This window comes from Petaurus breviceps, unplaced genomic scaffold, assembly GCF_028583685.1.
Source record: "Petaurus breviceps papuanus isolate PSGF00001 unplaced genomic scaffold, PetGlider_PUasm1.0 90895, whole genome shotgun sequence".
Classification (NCBI taxonomy): domain Eukaryota; kingdom Metazoa; phylum Chordata; class Mammalia; order Diprotodontia; family Petauridae; genus Petaurus; species Petaurus breviceps.
In genome coordinates this window covers 422196-436934 of record NW_027187372.1, presented here as the reverse complement: position 1 = coordinate 436934, position 14739 = coordinate 422196, and positions in this window count along the sequence as shown.

Sequence of the window (14739 nt, the reverse complement as noted above, 5' to 3'; positions counted from 1 at the left end):
CCCCCCCCCCCCCCCCCCCCCCAGCACTAGCCCGGCCTGCCCTCGGTGCACAGAAGGGGCTCCTCGTCACTGCAGAGCACTTAACGGACTACTTGAAAGAGTTGTGTAGACAGCCTCGTTAGGAGTGGTCTCATTTCTACTCCATACTGTTGTTTTTTACTTAGGATAGTTTGGGGGGAGGGTTGGTGGGGAAGGGGGAAATTGCCTCTGTTTTATTCATTCCAAGGCTGAAACTCAGCAAGCTAAGCTCTGCCCCGGACCAGACTTTTCTTACCTGTGTATAACTAGGGTCGCTGGGTGATTTTTGGCTATTTGTTTGCTTAAGGAAGCAATTGATTTTATTACTCTCTTCCATTTGAATAACTGAGCCAGTTCCAAATGAAACTGACAAATGCTTTGTCATACTTAGTTTAAGGTAATTTTCATGGAAACCCAGACTGCTGACAGACTAAAGTCAGGCTTTTTGATTATTCTTCAAATGCCTCAAACCACATGCACATGTAAATAGGATATTTTTATAACCTTCCCTAATGAATAAACTATATTAAAATAGCAATTTGTGATCCTGGGTTCTCAAAGGCCATACCAGGAGACAGGAAGCCCAGTTAAGTTAGGATAAGTTCTGTACCCAAGGTTGGCTCCCATGTGATGAATTGCTTAGGCCTCAACAACTCATGAGGACCTGTGCTCTGCATGGGGGATAAAGGAGGAGCCACATTGATTGAATGGTTCAACCAAAAGACAGCGGATGGACTGCAAAGGCTGGGAGAGGACAGAGCACTGAGACGGGATTTCAACCTTTATCTAGATTGTGCTTGTCCTTTTGGGTCACTCCTCAGTATTCACCAGTTTCCTCAATCGTAATTATGTGTTGGCTCAGGCTAATTTTGAATTGCAGTTTTTAATACTGGGTATTTGTAATGCTTTTTAAAAAAGAATACCATCCATTTTTTTTTTTCAGGATCATGGTAGGTGAGGAAATTTAACTCTGTGGATGCTAAAAAATGAATTTATAAAATAAAAGGGATAGTTGATAGTTGATACTTGCGTTTACACTCCTTACTCAACTGACTTTGATATAAATAATCACTCTTTATTGTTTTTCAAATTAGCAAAAAAAATAATTTTTATCTTCATGAATGGCTTCATTCATAATCCAGTCAATTACTTTTATAAGACTCTAAGAAAATTAGTTCTGTGGTTGTCTTGGTGGGTACATAGATAAGAGAGAGAGAAAGAGAGAGAGATGCACACACACACACACACACACATATATATCTTTGAAACAAGGAAAGTCCCCAAAGCGATGAAATATATCGTTATTGGGTACATTTGGCTAAAATGTCTCCAAAACAAGTAGCCAACATTAGTAAAACCTCTAGGTCCACCTTGTAAGAAGCAACCAATGTCTTAAAGTTAGCATGTAGTCATTTCAGAAGCCTTCCTTTTGTCTTGCTACTGCTAGCCCAGGATGTTCAAGTGTACATAGAATCACTGGAATCCCCCATCATTAGTGCCTCTATTTTACTCGATGCTGAGTAATTCAAGAAAATGAAAAAATAGGATTGTCTGTACTCTTTTGAAGACTCCAAGATCCTGAGTTTACATATGTTGTTCTCGCATCCCCTGGATCCATTTTTCCTTGCTCTGTTTTTAATCTTTTTTTTTTCAATCACAGAAATTTAAGAACAATTTTCTATCATAAGGCAGCAAGAAAAAGTAGTTGTAAAAGTTTTGAAGTTGGGCAAAAGCCATATCTGTTCCTCTGAGGGCTTTTCTGAGATAAGCCTGCTCCAGGTACTCTTGCTACTCTTAGGGCCTCATGCTGCAGAGAAAGAAGGAAGTAGGCTCTGTCTCTCTTTGTAGTAGAAATTGCACACCATCAGTTACAAATTAAATTTAAGACAAAACACTCCAAATGGAATATGATGAATTAGAAATTGAATAAAAATGAAATATAAAGATTGATCTGCAGAACAGTGTGAGAACCAAACTCATTGAATACCAAATCAAAACTCACTGAATAAACTTTTCTTAATTACCAAAGTCTCTCGAAGCCCATGCTCTAGAGTCAGCTCTCTGTCCTGGTTAGATTCATATATGATCTCAGACAGCAACTGGCAGCAGCACCAAAACACAGTCAAGCAGAACCAGCCTGATCCCTGCTAAGTTTTCAGTGAATGAAGAGAATTAGCTAGTCTGGAGTCCCTCGGTTTAAAATAGATTGTTAATTCAGGGGCCCTGCCTCCTCCTGCTTCTTAAGGAGCTGTGCTTTATTAATCAGCATCTTTAAAGTAAATAAACGAATGAAGGAGCCAGGCCTTCTCCCAAACCCAAATTCTGCCCAAGCTGAATAGAGTAAATAGAGCCAGAGTCTGAGCACGTTGTTTGCTGTTTGCGCAGTCAGCCCCTGTGAGACTGGTATGAACTTGCAGAGCCTCGGAAAACCTTCAGCTGGGGCAGGAAAAAAAACACCTGCCTGGAGGCCCTTGGGGTTTAGAGTGGCAGAGATTTCTTCATTAGTTCACTGGAGTTAATGAGGTCTTAATGGGAACTTGATTGGTTCCCTCAGACTTCTCTTTCATCTCATTGCCTGTGGAACTGTAAGAACATAGAGATGCAGCAGCTCCCAGGGCTCTGGCCCATCAGTTGTGTGTAGCCATTGGAAGTTTTCCCCTTTCTCCCACACCCAGGCCCATAGTCATTTTGTAAGGAACTTGCAGAATTAAAGCGCATGCTCGAGTCAGTAGGTTAATAAGATGTTAGTCTTATTAAGTCAGTAGGTTAATAAGAAAGGTGTTGCAGGTGACCTAGGATATATTTGTGGGAGAGGCAACACAAAACTGCCTAGAATGTTTGCTACAGTGTGAAGCCAAGCTCCAAGCTGAAACCATGAGGCGCTCCTGGCCTCAATGTTTTGGTTTTGTCTTCATGTGGACTGTAAGATGTCGGTACACTGTGTGTTCTGTACTGTAATACATCGAGATGTTGCTTTGGGTGTTTTTTATGTGTTTTTATGGGTCCTCTACAATCTCAACTCCTGCCAGAGCAGGAGAGGAAAGGAAACTTGGCAGCCTTTCAGAGCTCTGCTTTTACCCACAATTGAACAGACTGATGAGGCTGGTAGCCAACAGCTTGGCAACTTTTACTCCATTTTACCTCAGGAGGTTTTAAGGGCTGTGAAAAGAAATCCAAGTTGACAACTGTAACTGAAATCTGTCTCTGTTAAGTATTTTACCTTCTGCAAGTAAAGGGGTGATTGCCAAATTTTTTTCTTGGGTGATCTTTCTGGCTAGAAAGTGACCTTTTCCATTAATAAGAGACATCTGTAAGCATCCGTGTTATTCATTCCCTCTTAAAAGAATCCTTTTCATTTGGTGTTCTATGAATTGTATGTTAAATGCAAGTGTGTACTTTAAATGTGTTTTTGGATATGTCTGCACAGTACCTTAACTTCAAATCATGTGCAGCAGCAGGAATGGGAACCATCATAGATTGTAGATTTTGGCAGCTGGGAAGATACTACCTCTAATCTCTTTTTGGTGATTCTCTTAGAATTATGCTTTTTAAATCGTTTTTGTTGTTTTAAATCAGAAACCACTTTTTAAACCCATATCTTCAAAACTGAGGAGATAGACCCAAAGGGTTCACGGACCACAGTGCACTCTCTGCCAACACTGGCTAGAAACACTTGATAAGTGATGACAGTGCTCCATTGGGAGAGATTGCTCTGAATACCTTTCCTTATACTTAGGTTTACAAGAAACATCACCCATCTGGCTAGTCTAGGAAGTAGGGGCAAGGCATGAATGCTGCATTTGTGTTTTTGAATCAGTGACCTCCGAGTCTCCTTCCAAGTTATGAAATTTTGTGGTTTAATGGATTGGGCCTTTTCAGACCAACCTTGGAAATTTTACATATTTTAAAATGACACCTTGTAGCATCTCATCTCTAGCTTGGTCTTTTGAAATACATGGGATATGCAGTAAACTCTGAAGCAGTTTTAAACTTTGGTCGTTGTTAATAGCAGTAGTATCTCTTGTGACTTAACTAAATACCCCCTCAATACTATAAACGGCAGTGTGTACTATCTGAAGCGTTGTCTCCAATCAGCTAACTTTCCCACTCAGTCTTTGAGAGTTGTTGGTAGGCCCTTTAATTTTCCCACTGAAAACCTAGTCAGTTTTAGCATCATGTCAGTGAAACAGAAAAGTTCTGCAGAAAATCATCCTGAAGCTTTAGAGGTGGAGAGGATGTCAAAGATCCTGAGTTTCAGCTCGCATTTTTACAGATGAGGAAACTGAGCCTGGTCCCAGAGACGAGGTAGACACTAACTGTGATCAGGTAATGAAATGCATTTCCTGTGGCTCATTTAGAACCAGGACTTCCTGCTTTGCCTGCAGAGATTTCACCCAACAGTGAAAAAGTTGTGCAGAGAAAAAAAAAATAAGTGCATGGCTAGTCATTTGAAACTGATCCCATTAACATATTACTGTTAATAATGATGACCATATTAACATGAAGTGCATTTTAACTTTAACACACAGTGATCCACAGTAAAATATGGATCTTAAAAATATTCCCATCTTTATAGATAAACATTGATATTTTATATCCATTGAGAACCTAGAAGGACTTCCATTTGCATCCAACTAATGTGACCTATAAATATGGTCCCACTGTCGTGGGACTGTTTTATTACCATAATTTCTTCCCAATACAGTTTGGAGAAAGTTTCCTCAGTTACTTAGAAACCTGGTGCTATCAATTGATGATTGGTTTTTCACTTCTTTTCTTTTTCCAAGAAACCTTCCCTTTTGGTCACAGTAGTTAATCAGCATTCTACCACTTAAGGACACATAGCTCCCTAAACACTTTCTCCACAGCAGCAGCTTGTCTGTTGGGTACACTTCTGCCCTTGAGTCACAAGGACTGGTTCTGCTAGCCATAGCCAGTCTTGTGTAAGAATGAATGGGATATACATTATTTGATTCTTATTTTTAAATTGGTTTCTGAATTACTGGAATCTCAAAGCCACTCTTAGTTATTCAAGCAGTATTACTAGAGCATTAAGTTGCATTGATAATGGAACAAATCTGTTTCTTTACCCTTACCTACATTACAAAGTCCCCAGTGCCCCACTCCAGCCCTTTTATTCATTAACAGTGAAGTGGGGAAGGCTTTCCTTCTCATCTGCAAAACATAGATGTTACTGATTACTTCCTACCATCAGCACTGGGTTTTGGTGATAAAGACCCCCAACTCAGACAGATTAAGAGAGTTGTCCCTAAGCCATCTAAGAGAAGGAAGTTGAAACTGCAAACTTTAAATATTTATGAAAGAAGGGGAATGGAAAAGTGAAGATTAAGCATAAAGTTTGAATAAATGAAAACTGTTGCCAAGCATTGTTTTTTCATGAACTATTATGTATTATATTTAGAATTATAACAGAAAACGGCAAAGCTCAGCAGAAACTGCCCATTCTTTGTGGAGGGAAAAGGGAAAAATGTCCTTAAAAGTATTTAATTAGGGGCAAGCTGTGAAGAAAAGTGGAATCAAAGTTTTAAATTATAGGAAGTTTACACATGCTCTATACCCCAGCCATTAATGACATTCTGGAGTTTGCATCACTCATGGACATAATCATAGAGCCAGAGCTGGCAGATCCGAGAAGCTGAAAACTCTTAGCTCTCTGTTTCCTCTAGACTGGAACATCTTGGGATATTAGCTATTGACTGGTTCCTATGGAACAAACAAAAGGTGGTTGTGTTCAGGAATATTCATTTCCTTGGAATAAATTGTAATCATCTGTGGCTTCAGAGTGTCACACGAAAACAGAACCAGTGATAACATAAATCAGAAAACCATGTTTACTCTTTGTTCTCAAAGAAGATTATCAATTCAAGTAGCCATCCTACAAATTTTTTCCTCTTACTGGCTTTTTTCTCCCCTAAGATCTATCAGCTCCTGCTGTATTTTCGACTTCTACTCTTGGAGTCATGTTACAGTTGTATAAAGAAGACTGCACAGTATTAAAGTGACATGAAAAGACAATGAGTTCTTGTCTGGTTTTTACAGTGTTTTCTACCTTCTAGACCTCCCCCTCCACACATACACAAACTCCCCCTGTGCCTTCAGCAGCTTGAATGCTGATTATTTAAATTACCTGCAAAGTAAAAGAACTTGCATTGAGTTCTCAAACCCCAGTCTTTGATATTATGACCTTACTCTTATCTTTATTTAGAAGAAGACCATTGAATAACCCAAGGAAGTTTCTTGCTATCTCAAGGTTCTGATCCTTTTTGGGGTGGGGTGGAGACAGACAAGAAAAAAGACACTTTCAGTTCTTTTATTTCCCCTACCGCTAAAACCAAGAGCCGACAGAAGACAGTAACTGGGCCTTGGGCTTAATTCCTAGATTTTATTCCTGTCCTATGGTCCCTATACACACAAACTCCCCAACAAATGACAGTAACTTTGTATCCTCATTCCCTTTCTATACAAACAATAAATGATTGTTTTGAATTACATTGAATTAGGGCTTTAAGCTATAAATTTTGTTTAAATGTCTGATCCTTAAACGTATGCAACATTGTACTCTTCTATTGTGAGTCTTTGGTGCTATGGGGATAGTAAAACCATTAGGACAGACCTGAGGACTAAGGGAAGGGGTGCTACCAGTAGAACCAGCATGGGTCTGTGTGTAGGTAATTGTAACTCTGGGAGGGTGAGGTTGTAGAGAGGAAGGGGATGGTAATCTCAATGGATAAAAGGTCACGTTTAAAGTAGAAATGAAAATTTTTCATTTTGATCATAGAGAAATCTGTCTGTGGAATTAGCGGCTTCCTTATTGGTTGCTGAGGGGTCAAAACAAACCAAACTGGCAACGACCTTTGGGATCTTATAGCTTGGTTCTCTCAATTCACAGCTGAGAAAATTGAGGCCCAAGAAAGGGTAAGGGACTTTTCCAAGGCCCTACAAGGTAAGTTTGAGAGATTTTAAATCATTTCCCTCCAAATCTCTCATTACGGGGACATTTGGGAACTCCCCACAGAATATTTATTTTGGGAAATCTGTTGATGAAACATGAAAAGGTAAGACGGATGACTGGAACAAGTACCGCCAAATGCCCCATTCTGTTCATTGCGCGTTAGGAACACTTTTGTCTTTTAGTGATCAGTCCTGAGGCTGAGACACTTCTTTCTCAGAACGGGAATGCTTTTCTGCTGTAAATGTTGCCACAGGTAGGCTGCATTTTCCCAAAGCCAATTTACTCTTCTGAAAACCTTTTTTCTCTCCCTGTCTCACTTCAGAAGTCGAAGAGACACACGATGTTCAGCTAGCATTTAGGAAAAGTGTGAATGTCTCTTAGTAAAGGTGGAAGAAAGGGCTACTTTGATTTCAGTGGTGCTAGATAATTAGGCTATTAAACTGCTTCAATAAACTGGGTGATCCTTGGTAACTGTATTGGGCTACAGTGGGTTGTTCTGCACATGATCATTTCCTGATTCAAGCTCTCTTAACTCTGAGAAATGCAGGAGGAGGTAGCTGCTATGCTTATTGTTTTCACTGTTGACTCCAGTACATCTCAGAACTGAAATCCACTGTGAGGCCTCTAACCTGCTGAAAGCTAATTCTTGCTAACTGCCCTGCAAGAGGTCTGCACTGTCTCCAAGTCTTTTCTGGTCTCAAGGGCCAACTAGTAATGCTAAGATTGGTGTTATTTTGTTTGTACCATGAGTGACTTCTAATAGCATCTTTAAAAGGTCACAATCCCACAAATCCACTGATGGTGGGAACCTGGGGAATGTTTCAAAGGGCAGCTAGGTGGTGCAGTGGATATCGAGTGCCTGGAATCAGGAAGGTCTGAGTTCAAATTTGGCCTCATACACTTCCCAGCTGTGTGACCCTGGATAAATCACTTAAACCTTTTTACCTCAGTTTCCTCATCTATAAAATGAGCTGGAGAAGGAAATGGTAAACCATTCCATTATCTTTGCCAAAAAACCCCAAATGAGGTCATGAAGAGCTAGATCCAACTGAAATGACTGAACACCACTTATCAAATTGCTTTGGGAACTATTGAACACAAAACATTATTTGTTTATAGGTCTAATACTGTAACACAAATGATGGACAATACACTCTGTAATCCACTTGGGACCAGAGTACTTCATGAAGGGCAAATCTATGCCAGCTGCCAAATAGAAATTACTCAAACCTCCTACTGTGTCTTGGAGAATATCCAGGCAGCTTTTGATAACCCTAGCCATCAACCAACTGCATCAAAGGACTGCCTTCTCTAACAGTCCACTGCTAGTTGGACCAAGCTGGGGGGTTCTGAAGTTAGCCTGAGGTTCTTGCCAAAGCAGTTGCCACATTCAGGCAGGTGCTGCTATCCCTGTCTGGTGGGGTGGAGTGGGGATAGGGGGGATTTAGAGCAGGGGTGGAGGTCAAATAAATGGAGGAACAAAGGAAAGGGATTTTTAAGAAAAGATGAGAGGAATGAAAATAGTACAGGAGCCCTGGGCCTAGGCAAATACCATACTACCGTGTTAACCCCGATAATAAGACCTATCCCGAAAATAAGCCCTCCCCTTAATGTGTAAGATTCCTCTAAAATAAGCCCTCCCCCGAAAATAAGCCCTATTGAGATTGCTACTGTAGTGAAGGTGATCCCCTGCGCTACACGCTACGTTACGGTACCCTCTGTATGCACCATCCCCCCCGACCCCCCTCCCTCTCCCCCCGTGAAACGCACGCCGCGCTCCGAGCTGCATCCAATCAGAGCTGCAGCAGTGAGCACGTCATCCTGTTCTTCCCCAGTGATTTGCTTATTGAATAAAGGTACATTTTTTTGTTCACATTTACCTGTTTATTAAAATTGCTGTCAATGTTCATTAAAATAAGCCCTCCCCTGAAAATAAGCCCTCTGGTGTTTTTCTGTCCAAAAAAATTAATAAGACAGGGTTTTATTATCGGGGAAACACGGTAGATGCTTAGAAAGTGCTTGTTGGGTTACTGAATTAGGCCTAATTTTGTGATGGGTTCAGGGACTGAAGTTTGAAGTAGAAAGACAGTATTAAAGGTTGAGGGACCAGTTATGTCTATTAAAAACTCTTGCTTTTTGATTAACAAATTAGTACACTCTACTCATTTCAACTCTTTTCATGGTAGCCAAAAATAAACCAACAGGGTGACCTCTTGGCAAACAACTAAACAAATGGTGGTATAGAGTGGCACGTTCTTGTGCCAAAAGAAATGATGAAATGGACAGATTCAGAGCAAACCAGGCCTCTGAGCAATGTTCCATGGCAATATTATGGAAGGAAAAAAACCTTTGAAATACTTTAGATCACTGATCAACGCAATGACAAAGCGTCAGAATAAAAGAATGTAGATAAAAGACATTACTCACCTCCTGCCAGAGTGAAGAACTTTAAAATGCGGAGATGTGATTTTCAACATGGCACCATGGAAATTTGTTTTACTGAACAAGGTGTTTATGTAGTGAGAGCTCTTTTTTGGTTTGTTTTGGTGGGGTTTTTTGGTTTGGGGGCTTTTTTGAGTTTTGTTTTGTTGCTTAATGAGATTGTAGAGGGAGAGAAATGGGGGAAAAATTAAAGAATAGGATAGGGAATCAAGGAGGATTTTTTAAAATAACTGTGCAGACGTGGGGGCCTGTTTGCCATTCAAAAACATCAATTCTGCACTGAACTCAGTTGGCAGAGTTGTGGGACTTTCTCCATAAATCTTTTGTAACACATAGGGATTAGACAAGACAAAACTAGAGATTGGATGAAAGAGCAAGCGATTTAAGGGGAAAGGATGGTGTACGTTGGAACTGGTCAACCATGGGATTAAGACTGAAGGAAGGAAAATAAGGTCGGAATTATAGAAGTACTTTTTGTAGTAGCAAAAAACTAAAAATAAGTGTTAATTGGTGAACGGGTAAATAAATTATGGGGGAAATGTAATTAAGACATTTTGCAAGCCTTGAAGTGCTTAAGTTAGCTGGCCTTAATATTACTCCTAGCTCTACCTTTGGTGACCAACAGCAGCTGTTGGCTCTTGGTTTGATGAATTCACCAGAAGTGTTTCCTCCTGAGTTAGCCAGGTTGTAAAGAACTTTAAATACCAAAAAGAATGTTTAATATTTGATCCTGAAAGTAATAGTCACCGAATTTTATTGAATGGGGGGAGTGGGTGATAAGGTCAGACCTGTGCTTTAGGAAAATCACTGGTAGCTGAGTGAAGGGTGGATTGGAGTGGGGAGAGATGAGGTAGGGAGAAAGATCTGAAAGGTATTCCAATAGTCAAGGAATGAGGTGGTGAGGTCTGAACTAGTATAAATGGTTGTGAGCGAAGATAAGGGTACAACACATATAAAAGATGCAAAAATAGAAACAGGCCTTGTGACTTATTGGGTATGTGGACTGGGGGCCCATGAAGATTTGAGGACAACACCCACATTGTGAGCCTGGGTAAGTGGGAGGATCGTGCTCTTGAAAATAATAGGGGAAGTGAAATGAGTAGAACCAAGAGAACACTGTAATACAGCAATATTGTTCGAAGAATAACTGTGAATAATTAAGTTATTCTGAGTGCTATAAATACTCAAATCAATTACAAAGGACCAATGAAGGAAGATGGCTATCCACCTCCAGAGAAAGAACTGATAAAGAAGTATGCATACCTCTGTGTGTGTCAAATGGCGGCCCCTGGTGCAGAGTGGGGAGGGAGGGAGACAGTTTGAAACTTAAAATGTAACCCCCCAAAATTGATTTTTTAAAAAGTAATAGGGAAGTTTGGAGTAGAAGGTTTGGAGAAAAATATGAGTGCATCAAATGGGCACAGGCTGAACTGAGAAGTGTGGAATGATGGACACGAACCAGGTGGGATCTGTCAGAGCAATTCCGATGTATTGATCAGAGGGCAGGGTTTATATAACGAATGTAAGGCAATTCTTTCTTAGGTTCCCATGAGAAAATGTTTAATGTCCTTGTTCATTTATGCATATCTGTATGTTTTAATGTCCTTGTTCCCTTACATGCATCTATGTCTGGGTCACTGCTTGGTTATCACATCCTAAGCTCCTGCAAGTCAGGAAGAGATAGTGAGCCAATCTTAAGACCTTATATAGCCTTCATGGGGAGGTGGCTTGGGAGAAATCCTGGAGCAGAGTCTTCCCATATATGGACCAGGTCAGAGACTGGCCCTCAACATATGAGTAATATCTTGGACATGTTGAGTTTGAGATACCTACAGGACATGCAGTTGGAGATGTCCAAAAGGTGGTTGGTGATTCAACACTAGTGCTCAGGAGAGAGATTAGGGGTGGAGATAAAGACAGAGAGAGACAGATAACATATTGTGTGTGTACACATACATATATGTTAACTTTTAACAATTAAACTAATGTGGAAATATGTTTAATATTATTGTACATGTATAACCTATGTCATGCTGTCTGGGGGAGGAGGAGAAGGCAGGGGAAACTTTAAATAAAAAAAATTTTTTAAGTAAATGTTAAAAATAAAAAATGTAAAAAACATGTGTAAATCATGTGCATAGAAACCATAATTTAACCTATGGGAATTGATGAGATCACCAAGCATTCAGTATATAGAAAGACGGTAAGAGCTCCCAGGTTAGAGCCTTGGGGAACATCCACAGTGGGCATGACCTGAATAAAGATACAGAAAAGGAATGGTCAGACAGAGAGGAGATGCAGGAGAGAGCAATGTTATGAAATCCTAGGGGATATCCAGGCAAGAGGTCAATGAGAGGCTACCCAAGGATTAGGATTGAGAAAAGGGCCATCCAGTGTGGCCATTGTGAGACTGTCAGTAACTTTTGAGAGTGCCAGCAATTGCAGTTGAGTGATGAAATCCAAGGCTGGATTGCATAGGGATAAGGAGAGTAAGGAGAAAATAAGTCAGGGTGTTTTCCTCAGTTTTATCTCAGAAGGAGAGGAGACGATGACAAGTAGGCAGGATTAGTGGATCAAGTGAGGGTTTTTTGATGATAGGAGAGACATGGGCTTCTTTGTAGTTAACAGTAGAGAGGAAGGGACTGGAAATTAGAGAGTGGGAGGGAGAGGATGAGAGACAGCAAGGGTTTGCTTTTGCAATTAGAAGGGCAACCTTTTTATGTGAAAGAGGGTGAAGGATGTATCGGGAGAGTATATCTGAATGAAGTGAGATAAGAATAAGGGGAGAAGAGGGAACTCTTGCTTCTTTGTGGTGAAGCATGGGGCAATGAAAAAATGAAGCATGAAAAAATTCAGGGCGGGAGTGCAGTGGGAAGTTTGAGGAGGGATAAGTTTTAGAATGTTCACTGTGGTGAGTCAACTAGTGGATCAATTAGGGAGATGTCAAAGGATTGCCTCACCGCAGTGAGGGCCCAGTTGAGATTATGTAAAATAAATTTGTAGTGGACCCAGTCAACAATTTCATGATTCTGTTCAGCCACAACGTGAATAGGAATGAAGGAAGAAGATGGTGGGAGTAATCTACCATTAGGATTTGAAAAGGGGCAAAGGGACTCCAGGGTAGAGCAAAGGTATCCAACTCCCCTAACTACAAACTAAAATGTAATTGGGAAGGGTTTACCAAAAATAAAAATACGTACCATGCAGATTGCTTTAATTAGTGGTTTTCTAATTTGATATGAGGGGCCGCAAAGACGGGTTCTCTTTGCGTTTGACACCGTTGATGCAGGGGACAGAATGAGGTTGAACTGATTCCCCACAGGATGAGATGGGGAAAGGAAGAGGAGATAGCCAGTGAAATGGTGATGGCCTGCGAAAGAGCCCAAGGAGTCAGAGGGATGGAAGAACAGAGTTGGGATGAAGAGAAGGGTTAGGGGGTCCTAGGGCATAGGGAAAGATGGAATGATAAAATGTCAGATAAAGGAATTAAGAATGCCTGCTATCTCAATCTCCCTTGCTATATTCCCACGCCCTGATTTTGTGTTCTCCCAAGGACTCTGGCCCCAGCCCTTTTCTCTGTGTGATCTCAGTAACTTCCATAAGTTCACTCAAAATCCCTATATGGAGGAATCTCAAATCTATCTATCTACCCATTTTTTTTATCTCTGTTGAGCTCTAGAACTCCCACTGCTTATTTGATATTTCCAGCTGGTTGTCTTTAATACAAATCTCCAACCCAACATGTTCAAAACAGAAAAATCCTTCTCAGTCCTGTGGCTCTTCCTTCTAGTCACTGGACCACACAAATTCATTTGCCCTGACTCTTCCCTCTTACCCCTCCACTCCCAGGATGGGTCACCAGCTCATTAATTCTCTTTCTGTAGCAGCTCTTGCATCAATCCCCTTCTCTCCCTTCTCTCCACTCACATGGCCTGTCACCCTAGCTCAGGGTTCTCATCAGTCCTCACCTGGACCATTAAAATAATCTCCCAGTGGTATTCTTGCCTCCTGGCTCCCCCTTTTCCAATCTATGATCCACACAGCTGCCAAATTATGTCACACCCTTTTGTACAACGAAGGGGTTGGACTATCTGTCCTCTGTGGTCCCTTCCAGCCAGATGGAGGGCTTGGAGTCCTATGACCTAGGACCTTGAGCTCAACATATCATAAGATCACTGGAGCCAGAAAACCAGCCTAGCTGAAGCAGGAAAGGGGAGGCAGCTCGAGCCAGGTAAATCATTTCCCCTCAGGGCCTTATAGACACAGCCCAGAACCTTGAGCCCAAGAGCCTTGGGAATAGAAGTATCTCTCAGATCACCAGACCTGATTCCAGTCCAGACACCTTAGCCTTCATTGAAGAGAGAAATCATTGTGGAGAAGGAATCTACCTTCCTCATCACAAGCAGCACCAAATGCTGACCAAGTACCACCATCAGGCAAAGTGGCATCATTGCAAACCCCCCCCCCCCACACACACACACAAATCAATCAGCAACGACTAAGTGCCTGCACCACATTCAGTGCTATCAGTGGGGATGCAAAAAGACACCCTGACCAGCCTCACTTCTAGCCCAGCCCTAACAGCCACCTAGGACAGCAACTTCTCAGAGCCAGAGAAGGGGCCAACCCTCCCCACCAACTGTGCCAGGGCAAGAAAGCCAACTTTGATGAAGCAATGGGAGGCAACAGGTGCCAGGCAAGTCAAGCCATCACCACCACCTGGACCTCTAACTCCCTCAGGTCCTGATGGAGATGCTTCCAGCCCAAGGACCTCAGTCTTCATATTGGGAACCGATGCCCTGTGGGAAGATCAGCTGGCAGCTGCAGGTACAGATGCTACAGCCACCCAGGAAGGTGTCAGCCAGCCCCTTGCTACTTTCAAATGGTTCAGTGGAAAAGAAGAGGCATCACCATTGACTTGGCTGTTGTACCCTCAGAACTACACCTGTTCTCTCCCCCATTAGAACAGAAGCTGCCCTAGGGCAGAAACCGTTCCTTTTCCTTCTGTATCCCCAGCTCTTTTCGAAGTGTTGTGCACATTTGAAAGACTTAATGCTTTTCTTGGTCCATAAGTCACCCAATTCAACCTTATTATTATAAAAAGAAAACTGAGGCCCAAGATAGCAAATGTTAGAGGAAGGATTTGAACCCAGGGCCTCTGACTACAGAGATAGCATTCTTTCCATGTTACTACACTGCCTCTCCAAAGAAAGTTATCCCAAACTAGACTCTGCAGCTTCACCAGCTGACCCCCTGTGAACCAAGGGTATTGCTGTGTGGCTAGATTCCAAACATGCTTCAATTAA